Raw genomic sequence first — 20463 nt, forward strand, 5'->3', positions numbered from 1 at the left:
CACTTCCAGCACAATGTTGAATAACAGTGGTGATAGCGGGCATCCTTGTCTTGTTCCTGATCTTAGAGGGAAGGCTTTCAGTCTCTCTCCATTGAGTACTATGCTGGCTGTGGGTTTTTCATATATGCTCTTTATCATGTTGAGGAAGTTTCCTTCAATTCCTACCTTTTGAAGTGTTTTTATCAAAAGGGATGTTGGATTTTGTCAAATGCTTTTTCAGCATCTATTGAGATGATCAATTGATTTTTCCCTTTTGACTTGTTAATGTGTTGTAATACATTGATTGATTTTCTTATGTTGAACCATCCTTGCATGCCTGGAATGAACCCCACTTGGTCATGGTGTATGATTTTTTTAATGTGTCTTTGGATTCGATTTGCAAGTATTTTGTTGAGGATTTTTGCATCTATATTCATTAGGGAGATTGGCCGGTAGTTTTCCTTTTTTGTAGCATCTTTGCCTGGTTTTGGTATTAGATTGATGTTAGCTTCATAAAATGAGTTAGGTAGTTCCATTTTCTTCAATGTTTTGAAAGAGTTTGAGTAAGATTGGTGTCAGTTCTTTCTGGAAAGTTTGGTAGAATTCCCCTGTGAAGCCATCTGGCCCTGGGCATTTATTTGTGGGAAGATTTTTGATGACTGATTGGATCTCTTTGCTTGTGATGGGTTGGTTGAGGTCTTCTATTTCTTCTCTGGTCGTCTAGGTTGTTCATATGTTTCCAGGAAATTGTCCATTTCCTCTACATTATCCAGTTTGTTGCCATACAGTTGTTCATAGTATCCTCTTATAATTTTTTTAATTTCTTCAGGATCTGCAGTTATGTCACCTTTTTCATTCATTATTTTGTTTATATGGGTCTTCTCTCTTTTGATTTTGTCAGTCTAGCTAGGGGCTTGTCAATCTTGTTGATCTTCTCAAAGAACCAACTTTTGGTGATATTTATCCTCTCTATTGTTTTTTTGTTCTCTATGTCATTTATTTCTGCTTTAATCCTTGCTATTTCTTTTCTTCTACTTGGTTTAGGATTGGTTTGCTGTTCATTTCTAGCTTCTTCAGTTGATCCATTAGTTCTTTGATTTTGGCTCTTTCTTCCTTTTTAATATATGCGTTTAGTGCTATAAATTTCCCCCTAGCATGCTTTTGCTGCATCCCATAGGTTTTGGTATGTTGTGTTCACATTTTCATTCGTTTCTATATATTAGCAATTTCTCTTGCTATTTCTTCTTTAACCCACTGATTGTTTAGGAGTGTGTTGTTTTAACCTCCAGGTATTTGTGAATTTTCTAAGTCTCTGATGGTTATTGACTTCTAATTGTATTCCATTGTGGTCAGAGAATGTGCTTTGAATAATTTCAATCTTTTTAAATTTACTGAGGCTTGTTTTATGTCCCAGCATATGATCTATTGTGGAGAAAGTTCCGTGAGCACTAGAAAAGTATGTGTATCCTGGTGATTTGGGATGTAATTCCTGTATATGTCTGTTAAATCTAATTCATTTATCAGATTGTTTAGGTTTTCAGTTTCCTTATTGGTCTTCTGTCTGGTTGATCTATCTATAGGAGAGAGTGATGTGTTGAAGTCTCCCACAATTATTGTGGAAACATCAATTGCTTCCTTTAGTTTTGCCAGTGTTCTCTCATGTATTTTGTGGCAACTTGGTTGGGTGCATAGACATTTACGATTGTTATTTTCTTCTTGCTGAATTGCCCCTTTTATTAGTACGTGTGTCCTTCTTTGTCTCTCAAAACTTCCCTGCATTTGAAGTCTATTTTATCTGAGATTAATATTGCTACACCTGCTTTCTTTTGGCTGTAGCTTGCATGAAATATTTTTTTCCATCCTTTCACTTTCAGTTTCTTTGTGTCCCTGTGTCTAAGATGAGTCTCTTGTATGCAACATATTGATGGTTCATTTTTTTTGATCCATTCTGCGAATCTATATCTTTTAATTGGGGAGTTTAATCCATTTACATTCAACGTTATAACCGTGAAGGCATTTCTTGAATCAGCCATCTTATCCTTTGGTTTATGTTTGTCATATTTTTCCCCTCTGTCTATTAATATCCTTTATTGTACCCATACCGAATGTCTTTAGTAGTGAACCTTTCTCCAAGTCTCTCTGTCCTTTCTTTGTTTCTCTGTCTGTAGGGCTCCCTTTAGTATCTCCAGTAGGGCAGGTCTCTTGTTAGCAAATTCTCTCAGCATTTCTTTGTCTGTGAAAAATTTAAGCTCTCCCTCAAATTTGAAGGAGAGCTTTGCTGGATAAAGTATTCTTGGCTGGAAATTTTTCTCACTCAGAATTTTAAATATATCGTGCCACTGCCTTCTTGCCTCCATGGTGGCTGTGTGAGTAGTCACTACTTAGTCTTATGCTGTTTCCTTTGTATGTGGTGAATTGCTTTTCTCTTGCTGCTTTCAGAACTTGCTCCTTCTCTTCTGTGTTTGACAGTGTGATCAGTATATGTCTCGGAGTGGTTTTATTGGATTTTTCTATTTGGAGTTCGCTGAGCATTTATGATTTGTGTATTTATGTTGTTTAGAAGATTTGGAAGTTTTCCCCAACAATTTCTTTGAATACTCTTCCTAGACCTTTACCCTTTTCTTCCCCTTCTGGGACACCAATGAGTCTATATTTGGACGTTTCATATTATCTATCATATCCCTGAGGTCCATTTCGATTTTTTTCAATTTTTTCCCCATTCTTTCTTTATGCTTTCATTTTCCATTCTGTCATCTTCCAGGTCACTGATTCGTTGTTCAACTTCCTCTAGTCTTGTACTATGAGTGTCCAGAATCTTTTTAATTTGGTCAACAGTTTCTTTAATTTCAAAAGATCATCATTTTTTTATTTAGTCTTGCAATGTTTCTTTATGCTCTTCTAGGGTCTTCTTGATTTCCTTTGTATCCCGTACTATGGTCTCATTGTTCATCTTTAGTTCTTTGAGTAGCTGCTCTAGGTGCTGTGTCTCTTCTGGTCTTTTGATTTGGGTGCTTGGGCTTGGGTTATCCATATGTTCTGGTTTTCATATGCTTTATAATTTTTCTGTTTTTGGCCTGTGGCATTTGCTGAACTTGATAGGGTTCTTTAGGATTTGTAGACCAATTGAAGTCCTTATCTCTAATTTATCAGATCTACAGCTTCGTGGAGTACACTTTCTCTAACTAACCAGCAGGTGGCGTCCACGAGCCACCTGTTCTCCACAAGCCAGTTCTCCCCTGCTTAGCCTTTTGGTGAGTGGGGGAGTGAGTCTTGTGGGGTCCAATTGGTGTACCAAGTTTGTGTGTTAGTTGGTGTTGCCTGCCCTGTATATGGGGGTGTTTCTGGGCAGTCAGGGAGTGGGGGTGGCTCTAACAATCAAATCTCCCTGGTGATCCTGGAGTTTTAAAGCTGCTGCAAATGTCTAATCCTTCAGTTCAGTCCTGCCACAGTTTGTCTCTGCCACTGACCCACAAGTCCTTGGTATTGGCTATGGCTCCTGAGGCTTGCAAGTGGGCCCCTCTTCCAGGCCGTGCACCCCGGGTCCTCTGTTGAGGGATGACTGTGCTATGCCACAGGTGAGTGCCGTCCCCCCAGGGCAGTTCTGGGCTGCTGGGCTGTAGGGAGGCTCCCAGTCTGCTGAAATGATGGCTGAATGGGGCTTTGTTAATTCACACTGCTCCACCTTCCCAACTCTGGGACAATCAGCTGAGGTTGCAGGGAAGGCTAATGTCCACGCCCAGTTTTGTGGGTGTGCCTGTATTTGAAGCACTTCCGTCACACTGGGTTGTCTGGGGCAGTTCTGGGCTATGGGGCTGGCGATGGGCAGGAGTGTTTCCTGTCCACCAGGATGATGGCTGTGAGGACACCCCCCTTTTTTGGGAAGTTGTGTTTAGTGAATTTCTCAGCCACTGGATTATTGCGTTTGTCTCAGAGCTCTCCTAGTTCTGCTCTTGACTTGACCTGCCCAAATAGCAAGTCTTTGAAGCTTTCTCTGTATTGGGCTTCTTAGAGTAATTATTTTAGAAAAAGAAAAAAGGATAAAAAAAAAAAAAAAAAACAATCAAACAAAAAAAAAAACGGCCCTCCTCAGAGATCTAATGGGTTATTGAAATGCTAAGAGACAAAGCAACCAGGGCCATTAAGGAAAGGTCCACAGGGCAGAGAGATCAGCTTTTCTTCTGGATTTGCATATGCGCCTCAGGGCCCTTCCCCTTTCTATGTTCCAGAACTCCAAAAATCCTCGCTTTTATTTTGGAGTTTTTCGTGTTGTTTTTTTTCTATGCCTGTCTCCTCTCTGCTGGGCTGGCTGCTCTCAGATTCTCTGGTGTCTGGTCTCAGTCTATCTATGGTTGGAGTTTGAATCAGTAGAATGAGTTTCCGTAAGGGCTGCCACTGCAGTTCTCCTTCTCCTTCCAGGAGCTGACAGCCCCTCCTCCGGACTGAGCCTGGCAGGGGGGCGCGGGTCCCCTGGCCGCAAAAACTTACAGATTTCGCTGATCTCAGCAGTTCCATGTTTTCATGAGTGTTGTATGAAGTATGCCCAAAGTCAGATTGCTCTGTGGTGTCCAGTCCACGCAGTTCCTGGCTTTCTACCTACTTTCCTGGAGGAGTAACTAAAACATACAGCTCACCAGTCTGCCATATTGCCCCACCTCCTTGAGGCTTTTTTAAAGCTTTGTTTGTACGTGTCTACAATGGCATTTACCCTAGAACAAGTTAAGTTTAATGCTAAGATAACTCCTTTGGCATTTATACTTCATTCTTCAGGTGTTCACTAAGTTCTTTCAAGTTTGGTTAGAATAGGATCCTCTCCTAGCCAGTGAAAGCTCCATGGTTTTCTTTGCCTAGCCTCATAGAGTTTTACTGTATACTTTACAGTGTAGTATTCTGCAACAGACTCAGACTCTTCATAGTTGCTTGGGTAGATTTTGAAAATCTTCTTTTTTTTCCTTCCATTTTGTATTTTCCCTCAAACACCGATCTCTGTCTTTTAATTCAGTAATACTGGCCATGCTCTGCTTGGGTTTCCCTTTCCTGCACACTGTCCAGAAGTTGCCTCCAGGCTGAAAGCCAGACTGAACCTAGGAATCATCTTATTTGTTTCTCTTCTCTCAGGTATAACATTCTGTGCTCTTTGTTGTCCAATTTCTAAAAAAGTTGCTCGATATATTTTGTCCAGGTGTTAGCTATTTAAGGTGGGAAATCTGCTCCAGGACCACCAGATATTCCAATGTAGTCTCTTGTGGAAGTCCCTTAACACCTATTTAAGGATCCAATAAAATATATAGGCCCATTCATCCTCTCTTTATTTTCTACTGAATTATTTTCCACCATTCTCCCCCAAAATTAATTCAAACTTGTTTGGTCAAGCTTCTCAATCCACATCTTCTTCCCTCTATCTATCAGCACATGATCTCACCTAGTGCTTCTCTGGAAATAGAAAGATACAGTGTAGCTACTCCACCAAATTAACACACCTCTTATCCCCACACATTTGCACCTGTTCTTACCTTCCTTCCCTTTTCTCTCAGCAGTAGAGATGTCCTTCTGCCTATCAGAAGTCTGATTTCCCTGTCTAGGTTGGATCTCATCTCTCCTATGTTAGAATTCACTTCATCATTTATTCTTTCTCCTGTTTTTTTGCTTTCTTATTTTCTACTGGTCTTTTCCCACTAGTAGTAAATGCTTAATATTTTCCCATCTTAAAAAATCTTTCTGATCCAACCCCTTCTCTAGCTACACTCTGTCTTCTTTCTCCCTTTGGAGAGAAGGAAGTCAAAGTTCAGTCAAAGCATTGACTGAACTCAGTCTCCTGCTTTCCTTCCATTCATTCTTCAACCTCAGTAACAAATCTTCTCCCAGTACTACTTCTCTGAAACGTGTTTCCAAGGATACCATGATTTCTATTGCTAAATATAATAGACAATCTCAGTCCCTAGATTGACAATCCTTTTTCAGTTAAATCTATGGAACATACCCTTTCCTATCCCTCATTGGTACATTCTCATTCCATCACACTACCTTGGTTTTCCTTTATATCCTAGGCTGTTACTTCTGTTTCCTTCAAAAGCCTCTATTCCTCTATTTAATTCCTGTGCATTCTGGTTTATTTGCCATGGTCTCATCCACTGTGATGGTGTTTCACTTATTTTCAGTATATCATGATACCAAATTATACGTCTCCAACTAAGCTTCAGAACCCCCTATAAATCAAACTATGTATCAATTGATTAATTTTGTGTGGATGTTCCATAGACCTTTCAAACACACTTTTCCAGAATCACATCTATTGTATCTTACCCTAAACAATGTACATATCTGTATTAGTTATTGCTGCTGTAACAAATTACCACAAACTTAATGCTTAAAAAGCCCAAATTCCATTCTTTCATAGTTGTGTGGTCAGAAGTCTGAAATAGTTTTACTGGGGTAAAGTCAAGACATTGGGAGGGCTGTGTTCCTTCTGGAGCTTCTAGGGGGCATCCTTTTCCTTGCCTTTTCTGGCTTCTAGAGGCCACCTACTCATTGGCTCATGGCATCTTTCTCCTTCTCAACAACAGTAATGGCTTGTCAAGTCCCATGCTGCATAACTTTGACACTCCTTTTTTTTATTACTATATTCAGTTTTATTGAAATATATTCACATACCACACAATCATCCATGGTATACAATCAACTGTTCACAGTACATCATATAGTTAGGCATTCATCACACAATATGTTTCTGAACATTTTCCTTATTACATCAGGAAGGACGAATCAGAATAAGAATTAAATAAAGTAAAAAAGAACACCCCAAATCACCCCCCCATCCCACCCTATTTTTTCATTTAGTTTTATCCCCTTTTCTACTCATCCATCCATACACTAGATAAAGGGAGTGTGATCCACAAGGTTTTCACATCACATAGTCATCCCTTGTATCTACATTGTTATGCAATCGTCTTCAGGAGTCCAGACTACTGGGTTGGAGTTGGAAGTTTCAGGTATTTACTTCTAGCTATTCCAATACTTAAAACCTAAGAGGTTTGTTACTATCTGTGCATAAGAATGTCCACCAGAATGACCTCTCGTCCATTTGAAATTTATGCGCCAACTGAAACTATTTCGTCTCATTGTTTCATTCCCCGTTTGGTCAAGAAGATATTACTAATCCCACAATGTCAGGTCCAAGATTCATGCCCGGGAGTCATATCCTGCACTTGCCAGGAAGATTACACCCTGGGAGTCAGGTCCCGCATAGGGGGGAGGGCAGTGAGTTCACCTGCCAAGGTGGCTCAGTTAGAGAGAGAAGAGGGCCACATCTGAGCAACAAAGAGGTACTCAGGGGGAGCCTCTTAGGACAATTATATGCAAGTTGACACTCCTCTTTTTTGTAGTCAAGTTTTCCTCAACCTCCTCTTATAAGGACATTATGCATTGTGGGTGCTACTTGGATATCCAGGAAATTCCTCATCTCAAAATTCTAAATCAAATCTGCAAAACATGTCTGCACTTGTCCATAGGTTACATTCACAGGTTCCAGGGATTAGTAGATTACCTCACTGTGATAGAGAGCAGCACTCCCTCAGCCCAGCTCCAACTGGGGTTTTAACGTTAACTGCTCAATACAAACTACGAATCCCCAACAAGCTCAATACAAACTACTCAATACAAACTGCTCAATACAAACTACGAATCCCCAACAAGCAGACAGAGGCTTTTGGTGGCAACTGACCTTGGAGAGCCAGGGGACATATCTGGATCGGGTGCTATCTCTGGCTGACAGCTGAATCTGGTGGCCATAGACTGACCCTGAAAGGAGGGTTTCTGTCCCTTTCTCTCTCTTTCAACCTGGGTGGCTCAGTGGAGAAAGCCTCAGCCGTTTTCACCTCACAATGCTCTGACCCAGACAAGGGTGGAGAAAGCAGAGTCAGAGAAACAGAGAATCTATTTGTATGCAAATGACCTCTCTCTAGGGGGCATAGCTTCCCTAAAAGGAAGAAGGTGGTGCCGAACTCTACTACCTGCCTTCCATTCAGAACCAGACCCCAGAGCCTGGGGGAAAACAGCCACGGGCCACACCTCCTTACACCAGTCTGGAGTGACAGGCTGATGGGTGCCACTTGCTGGGCAGAAAAGCACAGGGTGTGTCAATCCTCTAAGACACACCACCAGGGAAACTGGATACTGATTATTTCTTCTTCCTGGGACCTGAGCCTGTTCTGGTCTGGGAAAACCTGATTGGGGTGATGAAGGAAACCAGATGCCTAGACATCAGAAAAGTATAACCTACACTAAGAAAAAACGAAGTTACGGCCCAGTCCAAAGAAACAAACTTACACTTCAACTGAGATACAGGAATTTAAACAACTAATGCTAAATCAATTCAAAATTTTAGAGAGATATGGCAAAAGAGATAAAGGCTATAAAGAAAAACATCAGGGTACATAAGTCAGAAATTAGAAAGTTCGAAAAAACAACTGGCAGAATATGGAAATGAAAGACACAACACAAGAGAAAAAGACACAATGGAAACATACAACAGCAGAGCTCAACAGGCAGAAGAAAATACTCAGGAACTGGAGAACAGGACACCTGAAAGCCTACACACCAAAGAACAGGTAGAGAAAAGAATGGAAAAATATGAGCAACATCTCTGGGAACTTAAGGACAAAACAAAATGCAGGGAACAGGCGGGGCAAGGTGGCGGACTGGTGAGCTGTATGTTTTAGTTACTTCTCCAGGAAAGTAGGTAGAAAGCCAGGAACTTCGTGGACTGGACACCACAGAGCAATCTGACTTTGGGCATACTTCATACAACACTCATGAAAGTGTGGAACTGCTGAGATCAGCGAAATCTGTAAGTTTTTGCGGCCAGGGGACCCGCACCCCTCCCTGCCAGGCTCAGTCCCGTGGGAGGAGGGGCTGTCAGCTCCGGGAAGGAGAAGGGAGAACTGCAGTGGCAGCCCTTATCGGAAACTCATTCTACTGATCCAAACTCCAACTATAGATAGACTGAGACCAGACACTAGAGAATCTGAGAGCAGCCAGCCCAGCAGAGAGGAGACAGACATAGAAAAAAACAGCACGAAAAACTCCAAATAAAAGTGGAGGGTTTTTTGGGAAGTTCTGGTGAACATAGAAAGGGGAAGGGCAGAGCTCAGGCCCTGAGGCTCATATGCAAATCCCGAAGAAAAGCTGATCTCTCTGCCCTGTGGAACTTTCCTTAATGGCCCTAATTGCTTTGTCTCTTAGCATTTCAATAACCCATTAGATCTGTGAGGAGGGCCTTTTTTTTTTTTTTTTTTAATCCTTTTTTCTTTTTCTAAAACAATTACTCTAAGAAGCCCAATACAAAAAGCTTCAAAGACTTACAATTTGGGCAGGTCAAAACAAGAGCAGAACTAAGAGAGCTCTGAGACAAAAGGCAATAATCCAGTGGCTGAGAAATTTCACTAAACACCACAACTTCCCAAGAAAAGGGGGGTGTCCGCTCACAGCCATCATCCTGGTGGACAGGAAACACTCCTGCCCATCGCCAGCCCCATAGCCCAGAGCTGCCCCACACAAGTCAGTGTGACGGAAGTGCTTCAGATAACGGGCACACACCACAAAACTGGGCGTGGACATTAGCCTTCCCTGCAACCTCAGCTGATTGTCCCAGAGTTGGGAAGGTGGAGCAGTGTGAATTAACAAAGCCCCATTCAGCCATCATTTCAGCAGACTGGGAGCCACCCTACACAGCCCAGCAGCCCAGAACCGCCCTGGGGGGGACGGCACTCACCTGTGACATAGCACAGTCATCCCTCAACAGAGGACCAGGGGGTGCACGGCCTGGAAGAGGGACCCACTTGCAAGTCTCAGGAGCCATACGCCAATACCAAGGACTTGTGGGTCAGTGGCAGAGACAAACTGTGGCAGGACTGAACTGAAGGATTAGACTATTGCAGCAGCTTTAAAACTCTAGGATCACCAGGGAGATTGATTGTTAGAGCCACCCCCCCTCCCTGACTGCCCAGAAACATGCCCCATATACAGGGCGGGCAACACCAACTACACACGCAAGCTTGGTACACCAATTGGACCCCACAAGACTCACTCCCCCACTCACCACAAAGGCACAGCAGGGGAGAACTGGCTTGTGGAGAACAGGTGGCTCGTGGACACCACCTGCTGGTTATTTAGAGAAAGTGTACTCCACGAAGCTGTAGATCTGATAAATTAGAGATAAGGACTTCAGTTGGTCTACACATCCTAAAAGAACCCTATCAAGTTCAGCAAATGCCAAGAGGCCAAAAACAACAGAAAATTATAAAGCATATGAAAAAACCAGACGATATGGATAACCCAAGCCCAAGCACCCAAATCATAAGATCAGAAGAGACACAGCACCTAGAGCAGCTACTCAAAGAACTAAAGATGAACAATGAGACCATAGTACGGGATACAAAGGATATCAAGAAGACCCTAGAAGAGCATAAAGAAGACATTGCGAGACTAAATAAAAAAAATAGATGTTCTTATGGAAATTAAAGAAACTGTTGACCAAATTAAAAAGATTCTGGACACTCATAGTACAAGACTAGAGGAAGTTGAACAATGAATCAGTGACCTGGAAGATGACAGAATGGAAAATGAAAGCATAAAAGAAAGAATGGGGAAAAAAATTGAAAAAATCGAAACGAACCTCAGGGATATGATAGATAATATGAAACGTCCGAATATAAGACTCATTGGTGTTCCAGAAGGGGAAGAAAAGGATAAAGGTCTAAGAAGAGTATTCAAAGAAATTGTTGGGGTAAACTTCCCCAACATATTCTGATCACACTGTCAACTGTCAAACACGGAAGAGAAGGAGCAAGTTCTGAAAGCAGCAAGAGAAAAGCAATTCACCACATACAAAGGAAACAGCATAAGACTAAGTAGTGACTACTCAGCAGCCACCATGGAGGCGAGAAGGCAGTGGCATGATATATTTAAAATTCTGAGTGAGAAAAATTTCCAACCAAGAATACTTTATCCAGCAAAGCTCTCCTTCAAATTTGAGGGAGAGCTTAAATTATTCACAGACAAACAAATGCTGAGAGAATTTGCCAACAAGAGACCTTCCCTACTGGAGATACTAAAGGGAGCCCTACAGACAGAGAAACAAAGAAAGGACAGAGAGACTTGGAGAAAGGTTCACTACTAAAGACATTCGGTATGGGTACAATAAAGGATATTAATAGAGAGAGGGGAAAAATATATATGACAAACATAAACCAAAGGATAAGATGGCTGATTCAAGAAATGCCTTCACGGTTATAACGTTGAATGTAAATGGATTAAACTCCCCAATTAAAAGATATAGATTCGCAGAATGGATCAAAAAAATGAACCATCAATATGTTGCATACAAGAGACTCATCTTAGACACAGGGACACAAAGAAATTGAAAGTGAAAGGATGGAAAAAAATATTTCATGCAAGCTACAGCCAAAAGAAAGCAGGTGTAGCAATATTAATCTAAGATAAAATAGACTTTAAATACAGGGATGTTTTGAGAGACAAAGAAGGCACTACATACTATATAAAGGGGCAATTCAACAAGAAGAAATAACAATCGTAAATGTCTATGCACCCAATCAAGGTGCCACAAAGTACATGAGAGAAACACTGGCAAAACTAAAGGAAGCAATTGATGTTTCCACAATAATTGTGGGAGACCTCAACACATCACTCTCTCCTATAGATAGATCAACCAGACAGAAGACCAATAAGGAAATTGAAAACCTAAAATCTGATAATGAATTAGATTTAACAGACATATACAGGAATTACATCCCAAATCACCAGGATACACATACTTTTCTAGTGCTCACGGAACTTTCTCCACAATAGATCATATGCTGGGACATAAAACAAGCCTCAGTAAATTTAAAAAGATTGAAATTATTCAAAGCACATTCTCTGACCACAATGGAATACAATTAGAAGTCAATAACCATCAGAGACTTAGAAAATTCACAAATACCTGGAGGTTAAACAACACACTCCTAAACAATCAGTGGGTTAAAGAAGAGAATAGCAAGAGAAATTGCTGAATATATAGAAACGAATGAATGTGAACACAACATACCAAAACCTATGGGATGCAGCAAAAGCAGTGCTGAGGGGGAAATTTATAGCACTAAACGCTATATTAAAAAGGAAGAAAGAGCCAAAATCAAAGAACTAATGGATCAACTGAAGAAGCTAGAAAATGAACAGCAAACCAATCCTAAACCAAGTAGAAGAAAGAAATAGCAAGGATTAAAGCAGAAATAAAGACATAGAGAACAAAAAAACAATAGAGAGGATAAATATCACCAAAAGTTGGTTCTTTGAGAAGATCAACAAGATTGACAAGCCCCTAGCTAGACTGACCAAATCAAAAAGAGAGAAGACCCCATATAACAAAATAATGAATGAAAAGGTGACATAACTGCAGATCCTGAGAAATTAAAAAAATTATAAGAGGATACTATGAACAACTGTATGGCAACAAACTGGATAATGTAGAGGAAATGGACAATTTCCTGGAAACATATGAACAACCTAGACTGACCAGAGAAGAAATAGAAGACCTCAACCAACCCATCACAAGCAAAGAGATCCAATCAGTCATCAAAAATCTTCCCACAAATAAATGCCCCGGGCCAGATGGCTTCACAGGGGAATTCTACCAACTTTCCAGAAAGAACTGACACCAGTCTTACTCAAACTCTTTCAAAACATTGAAGAAAATGGAATACTACCTAACTCATTTTATGAAGCTAACATCAATCTAATACCAAAACCAGGCAAAGATGCTACAAAAAAGGAAAACTACCGGCCAATCTCCCTATGAATATAGATGCAAAATCCTCAACAAAATACTTGCAAATCGAATCCAAAGACACATTAAAAAAATCATACACCATGACCAAGTGGGGTTCATTCCAGGCATGCAAGGATGGTTCAACATAAGAAAATCAATCAATGTATTACAACACATTAACAAGTCAAAGGAGAAAAAGCAAATGATCATCTCAATAGATGCTGAAAAACATTTGACAATATCCAACATCCCTTTTTGATAAAAACACTTCAAAAGTAGGACTTGAAGGAATCTTCCTCAATATGATGAAGAACATATATGAAAAACTCACAGCCAGCATAGTACTCAATGGTGAAAGACTGAAAGCCTTCTCTCTAAGATCAGGAACAAGACAAGGATGCCCACTGTCACCACTGTTATTCAACATTGTGCTGGAAGTGCTAGCCAGGGCAATCCGGCAAGACAAAGAAATAAAAGGCATCCAAATTGGAAAAGAAGAAGTAAAACTGTCATTGTTTGCAGATGATATGATCTTATATCTAGAAAACCCCTGAGAAATCGACGATACAGCTACTAGAGCTAATCAACAAATTTAGCAAAGTAGCGGGATACAAGATTAATGCACATAAGTCAGTAATGTTTTTATATGCTAGAAATGAACAAACTGAAGAGACACTCAAGAAAAGATACCATTTTCAATAGCAACTAAAAAAATCAAGTACCTAGGATTAAACTTAACCAAAGATGTAAAACACCTATACAAAGAAAACTACATAACTCTACTAAAAGAAATAGAAGGGGACCTTAAAAGATGGAAAAATATTCCATGTTCATGGATAGGAAGGCTAAATGTCATTAAGATGTCAATTCTACCCAAACTCATCTACAGATTCAATGCAATCCCAATCAAAATTCCAACAACCTACTTTGCAGACTTGGAAAAGCTAGTTATCAAATTTATTTGGAAAGGGAAGATGCCTCGAATTGCTAAAGACACTCTAAAAAAGAAAAACGAAGTGGGAGGACTTACCAACTCCCTGACTTTGAAGCTTATTATAAAGCCACAGTTGCCAAAACAGCATGGGGTACTGGCACAAAGATAGATAGACATATAGATCATGGAATCGAGTTGAGAATTCAGAGATAGACCCTCAGATCTATGGCCGACTGATCTTTGATAAGGCCCCCAAATCACTGAGCTGAGTCATAATGGTCTATTCAACAAATGGGCTGGGAGAGTTGATATCCATATCCAAAAGAATGAAAGAGGACCCCTACCTCACCCCCTACACAAAAATTAACTCAAAATGGACCAAAGATCTCAATATAAAGAAAGTACCATAAAAACTCCTAGAAGATAATGTAGGAAAACATCTTCAAGACCTTGTATTAGGCAGCCACTTCCTAGACTTTACACCCAAAGCACAGCAACAAAAGAAAAGATAGATAAATGGGAACTCCTCAAGCTTAGAAGTTTCTGCACCTCAAAGGAATTTCTCAGAAAGTTAAAGAGGCAGCCAACTCAATGGGAAAAAATTTTTGAAACCATGTATACTGACAAAGACTGATATCTTGCATATATAAAGAAATCCTACAACTCAGTGACAATAGTACAGACAGCCCAATTATAAAATGGGAAAAGATATGAAAAGACAGTTCTCTGAAGAGGAAATACAAATGGCCAAGAAACACATGAAAAAATGTTCAGCTTCACTAGCTATTAGAGAGATGCAAATTAAGACCACAATGAGATACCATCTAACACCTATTAGAGTGGCTGCCATTAAACAAACAGGAGACTACAAATGCTGGAGGGGATTTGGAGAAATTGGAACACTTATTCATTGTTGGTGGGACTGTATAATGGTTCAGCCACTCTTGAAGTCAGTCTGGCAGTTCCTTAGAAACTAGATATAGAGTTACCATTCGATCCCAGCGATTGCACTTCTTGGTATATACCCGGAAGATCGGAAAGCAGCGACACGAACAGATATCTGCACGCCAATGTTCATAGCAGCATTATTCACAATTGCCAAAAGATGGAAACAACCCAAATGTCCTTCAACAGATGAGTGGATAAATAAAATGTGGTATATACACACGATGGAATACTACATGGCAGTAAGAAGGAACGACCTCATGAAACATATGACAACATGGATGAACCTTGAAGACATAATGCTGAGCGAAATAAGCCAGGCACAGAAAGAGAAATATTATATGCTACCACTAATGTGAACTTTGAAAAATGTAAAACGAATGGTTTATAATGTAGAATGTAGGGAAACTAGCAGTAGAGAGCAATTAAGGAAGGGGGAACAGTAATCCAAGAAGAACAGATAAGCTATTTAACGTTCTGGGGATGCCCAGGAATGACTATGGTCTGTTAATTTCTGATGGATATAGTAGGAGCAAGTTCACAGAAATGTTGCTATATTATGTAACTTTCTTGGGGTAAAGTAGGAACATGTTGGAAGTTAAGCAGTTATCTTAGGTTAGTTGTCTTTTTCTTACTCCCTTGTTATGGTCTCTTTGAAATGTTCTTTTATTGTATGTTTTTCTTTTTTTTTTTTTTTTTTTTTTTTCCCATACAGTTGATTTAAAAAGGAAAAAAAGGTTAAGAAAAAAAGGAGAAAAAAAAACAAGGAAAAAATATGTAGTGCCCCTTGAGGAGCCTGTGGAGAATGCAGGGGTATTGGCCTACCCCACCTCGATGGTTGCTAACATGACCACAGACATGGGGAACTGGTGGTTTGATAGGTTGAGCCCTCTATCGTAGGTTTTACCCTTGGGAAGATGGTTGCTGCAAAGGAGAGGCTAGGCCTCCCTATAATTGTGCCTAAGAGCCTCCTCCCGAATGCCTCTTTGTTGCTCAGATGTGGCCCTGTCTCTCTAGCTAAGCCAACTTGAAAGGTGAAATCACTGCCCTCCCCCTACGTGGGATCAGACACCCAGGGGTGTGAATCTCCCTGGCAACGGTGGAATATGACTCCCAGGGAGGAATGTAGACCTGGCATCGTGGGATGGAGAAACTCTTCTTGACCAAAAGGGGGATTGTGAAAAGGAAATGAAATAAGCTTCAGTAGCAGAGAGATTCCAAAAGGAGCCGAGAGGTCACTCTGGTGGGCACTCTTAACGCACAATTTAGACAACCCTTTTTAGGTTCTAAAGAATTGGGGTAGCTGGTGGTGGATACCTGAAACTATCAAACTACAACCCAGAACCATGAATCTCGAAGACAATTGTATAAAAATGTAGCTTATGAGGGGTGACAATGGGATTGGGAAAACATAAGGACCACACTCCACTTTGTCTAGTTTATGGATGGATGAGTAGAAAAATAGGGGAAGGAAACAAACAAACAAACAGACAAAGGTACCCAGTGTTCTTTTCACTTCAATTGCTCTTTTCCCTTTAATTATTATTCTTATTATTTGTGTGTGTGTGCTAATGAAGGTGTCAGGGATTGATTTAGGTGATGAATGTACAACTATGTAATGGTACTGTGAACAATCGAATGTACAATTTGTTTTGTATGACTGCGTGATATGTGAATATATCTCAATAAAATGAAGATAAAAAAAAAAAATGCAGGAATGTACGTGTCATGGGTGTCCCAGAAGGGGAAGAGAAGGGAAAAGGGGCAGAAGCAATAACAGAGGAAATAATCAATGAAAATTTTCCATCTCTAATGAAAGACATAAAATTATAGATCCAAGAAGCACAGCGTACCCCAAACAGAATAGATCTGAATAGGACTATGCTAAGACACTTAATAATCAGATTATCAAACTTCAAAGACAAAGAGAGAATCCTGAAAGCAGCAAGAGAAAAGCAATCCATCACATAGAAAGGAAGCTTGATAAGACTGTGTGTTGATTTCTCAATAGAAACCATGGAGGCAAGAAGGAAGCGGTATGATATATTTAAGATACTGAAAGAGAAAAACCTCCAGCAAAGAATCCTACATCCGACATAACTGTCCTTCAAATATGAGGGAGAGTTTAAAATATTCTCTGACAAACAGACAATGACAGTTTGTGAACAAGATACCTGCTCTACAGGAAATACTAAAGGGAGCACTACAGACAGATAGGAAAAGACAGGAGTGAGAGGTTTGGAACACAATTTTGGGTGATGGTAGCATAGCAATGTAAGTACACTGAACAAAGACAACTGTGAGTATGGTTGAAAGCAGAAGGTCAGGAGCATGTGGGATACCAGAAGAAAAGTGGAAAGATAAAGACTGGGACTGTATAACTCAGTGAAACCTAGAGTGTTCAATAATTATGATAAAATGTACAAATATGTTTTTTCATGAGGGAGAACAAATGAATGTCAACCTTGCAAGGTGTTAAAAATAGGGAGGTACTGGGGGAAAACTACAATCAATGTAAACTAGAGACTATAATTAACAGAAACATTGTATTATGCTTCCTTTACTATAACAAAGGCAATATACCAAAGCTAAATGCATGTCAGAGGGGGCATAAGGGAGGGGTATGGGACTCGGCATTGGTAATGTTGTCTGACTGTTTATTCTACTTTAGTTTAAGGTTATCTTTCCTTTTGCTGCTTTCTAGCTGTCATGTTTTTTGTTTTATTTTGTTTTGTTTCTTTTTCTTTTCTCTTTTTCTTTTGCCTCTCTACCTTCTCTGACTCTTCCTCCTGCCTTGTGGAAGAAATGGAGATGTCCCTATATAGATAGTGCTGAGAGTGGTGAACACATAAATATGTGACTATACAGAGAACCATCAGTTGTCTACTTAGGATGGAATGTATGGGGTGTGAACAAAACTATCTTAAAAAAAAATGGGTTGATGAAGAAACCTTGAGGGCAGTGTACTGAGTGAAATAAGACAGATACATAAGGACAAATATTACAGGGTCTCCCTGATGGGAACTGGTTGTAATATGTAAACTCATAGACATGAAACATAAGATACCAGGATGTGGAGGGGGGCTAAAGAGTAGGGAGCAGTTGCTTATTATGAGCAGAATGTTCAACTAGGTTAAACTTGGATGTTTGGAAATGAACAGAAGTGACAGTAGCATGTTGTGAGAATAACAAACAGTGCTGAATGGTGCGTGAATGTGGTAGAAAGGGGAAGCTCAGAGTCATGTATGTCACCAGAAGGAAAGTTGGAGTTTAAAAGATGGAAATGTGTAAAACAGTGAACCTTCTGGTGGGCAGTGTCCATGATTAACTGTACAAACATTAGAAATCTCTTTCATGAACCAAAACAAATGTATGACACTACAACTAGAAGATAATAGAGGGGCATATAGGAAAAAAACATACCTATTGCAAACTACATACTACAGTTAGTAGTATTTCAATGTTCTTTCATAAACAGTAACAAATGTACTACACCAATACTGTGAGTCAACAGTGGAGGGGGATAGTTAGGGATATGGGAAGATTGGAGTCTCTTTTTTTTTTTTTTTTTTTTTCTTTATTTCTTTTCTAGAGTAATGAAAATGTTCTAAAAATTGAAAAAAAATTAAATGTGATGATGGAAAAAAAATTCTAGTCAAAGATGATATAAAATGACTAGTGGTAAATGCAAGACAAAAAGTAAAGCAGGGTAAGAGTATTTTACATGCAAAGTCAAGTAAGAACTGTATGTAAAGGAACATGTGAGTAGAGTCATAAGGGAAATAAAGGAACAAGTCATATGGGAGAAGAATGAGTCCTAGAGGATAACAGAAAAGCCAGTGCTAAGGACCTGCTCCTGCCTTGAAAAATAGTATGGAGGCCCATGTAGCTGGAACTGAATGAATGATGAGGAAATCAGTAGCTGAGATCAGAAAGATAGAGCTTTGGTGAAGCAAAGGTCTAACATGGTTTGGACCTACATTTTAAAAGATTCATTCTAGCCAGTTTTTTTTGAGAATAGCCCAAAGGACCGTTGAGGGGGCGTGGTGGTGATGGATAAAGATAGAAGCAGGGAGAGCTGTTAGAAGGTTATTGTGACTCTTTAGATAAGAAAGATTGGTGGTTTAGACCAAGGTAGTGAGAACTGGTTGTTTTCTAGATATATTACCTCTTAAAAGCAATTCTTAATCTATAAAATACTCTCTCATCTCAGGGAAACTGTGGGAGTTATCAAGAAAAGAGAGAAATAGAAGACATTAGCTGCCAATGATAAGCTGTACAAGTGATCCCAAAAGGATATTTACAAACCTCTAAAAATCTTCTGTGTGGTTGTGGGAAGGGAGTTTCAGTCCCTCTTACCAAGAAGTGTCATTTACTTTTCTTGTTCCTTTTAGTCCTTCTGAACTTTGCAGTTGAACTTTTATCCAGTCTTACTTTGTTTTTTAAAAAATGAAATTTGAAATCTTTGTACAAGTATAAAATTTGAGGGTTAATGATTAACTCTATTAACTTGAAATGAGGCTTTAAATACTGATTTTTACTTTCTCTGTAGCTTAGTTTTATAGCCATAGAAAGATAAATAACCACTTTTTGTTAACATTTACTTAGCCCTGGAGGCTATTCAGGAAGAAAATTTAGTTTTGTAACATCCTTTAAAATTGTATGTAAACTATATATGAACATTTTGCATGATAACATTTTATTTGTACTTTCATGTGTATTGTAAGAAAATCCAAATGACAGTTCAGTTAAATTATTTTATACCGTTTTCATTTGTATTGTGTATTCACAATCCACTTATATTTGATAGTTCATGAAATTGATATACAGTGGCATTATTTGTGTTGTTTATTTCTAAATAGATTGCCCTCCCAAATTTATTACCAATTATCTTCATATTAATTCATCTTTATTATTACTTTTTTTATGCGTAGGGATTCTTGTTATTGGGTTTTGGGGTGTGTGTGTGTGTGAAAGAGAGAGAGAGAGAGAAAGGAAGAATCTACTTTATATGAAGTCTTTAGAGCTACGGATTATATTGCATCATTATGACTTTTAAATGCTAAGCAAATTGTCATCCAGAGTGGATGATGTCATCATAATTTATTGTAAATTCTGTGTCCCATTTCTAAGTATAATAATCCAGGAGTTCTTCTATACCTTTTAAAACTTGTTTACTATATCACATATCCTATATAGTGATATAATGTAACAACAGTAGATTGGTTGTAACAATGAACTCAAAGATACTTTGACATGCTTTAGTGTTGAATTTAGTACAGTGAATGTGAAATAGATTTTTGTTTTCATTTGTGAAAGATGCAATTGTTGGATATAATGCCTAATCTTAGTAAGGAGTTTTACTTATTTTTTCATAGTAGGGAAGAAGAGAAGACTAATTACCATCTGAAAATATTTCAAATATTTCATAAATTCACTTTTTTTAATTCAGTTTTATTGAAAAATATTCACATACCATACAATCATCCATGGTATACAATCAGCTGTTCACAGTACAATCATATAGTTATGCATTCATCACCACAATCTATTTCTGAACATTTTCCTTACATCAGAAAGAATCAGAATAAGAATAAAAAATAAAAGTCAAAAAGAACACTCAAACCACCCCCTCATCCCACCCTATAAATTCACTATTTTTTAATAACCTAATTTTTTTTTCTTTTAGCAAAACTGTACAATCTAAAGTGGACTGCATTTTGGTAAGTAAAAAATCTAATTTTAAAGGTATTTATAATAAGGCTTTTATGCTGTATAAAATTTA

General features: G+C 39.1%; 1 protein-coding gene across 5 annotated transcripts in view; it reads left to right on the top strand.

The window, feature by feature from the left end:
* RFX7 (regulatory factor X7) overlaps window positions 1–20463 on the top strand; it is a 244792-nt gene that overhangs the window by 146343 nt on the left and 77986 nt on the right. Inside the window, exon 1 of one of the 5 annotated variants that reach the window (XM_037833877.1) lies at window positions 20373–20401. The exons of the other annotated variants lie outside the window; for them this stretch is intronic. The gene's annotated coding sequence lies outside the window, so the exon portion shown is untranslated. Of the gene's footprint in view, window positions 1–20372; window positions 20402–20463 lie in introns of those variants that run through there. 5 annotated transcript variants of the gene reach the window in all.

The sequence above is a fragment of the Choloepus didactylus genome, chromosome 4 (assembly GCF_015220235.1).
Source record: "Choloepus didactylus isolate mChoDid1 chromosome 4, mChoDid1.pri, whole genome shotgun sequence".
Lineage (NCBI taxonomy): Eukaryota > Metazoa > Chordata > Mammalia > Pilosa > Megalonychidae > Choloepus > Choloepus didactylus.